The following is a 330-nucleotide window of genomic DNA, read 5'->3' as shown; positions in this document are numbered from 1 at the left end:
AGCTGAGATATAGACCCCCTTCCCACCCCTTAAACAGTCATCAACTATTTGCGTTTCTTGTCGTAATATGGGTTTTAGCCGCTTTAAAAGAGCCGCAGTTTTGACTGCTGACGTTCACAACTGACATAAAAGCTGAGGTAGTTCTAGTGTTTTGTAATCACCAGCCGATACACAAACTGTGAAACTAGATCTATGCTGACAGTAAGAGAGCATGAGTCTTACCTTTGGTAATAAATTATTATTGTCGGTGACAAATACAGAGATTCAGAATCTGGTCTGTCTATGCGAGGAAAGTACACGTAACTGGGAAAGGGTTATGTGACACGCCCC

This window comes from Aplysia californica, unplaced genomic scaffold (assembly GCF_000002075.1).
Source record: "Aplysia californica isolate F4 #8 unplaced genomic scaffold, AplCal3.0 scaffold00677, whole genome shotgun sequence".
NCBI classification, from domain to species: Eukaryota; Metazoa; Mollusca; class Gastropoda; order Aplysiida; family Aplysiidae; genus Aplysia; species Aplysia californica.
The sequence above is the reverse complement of the archived record's forward strand: the minus strand, read 5'-3'. Positions refer to the sequence as shown.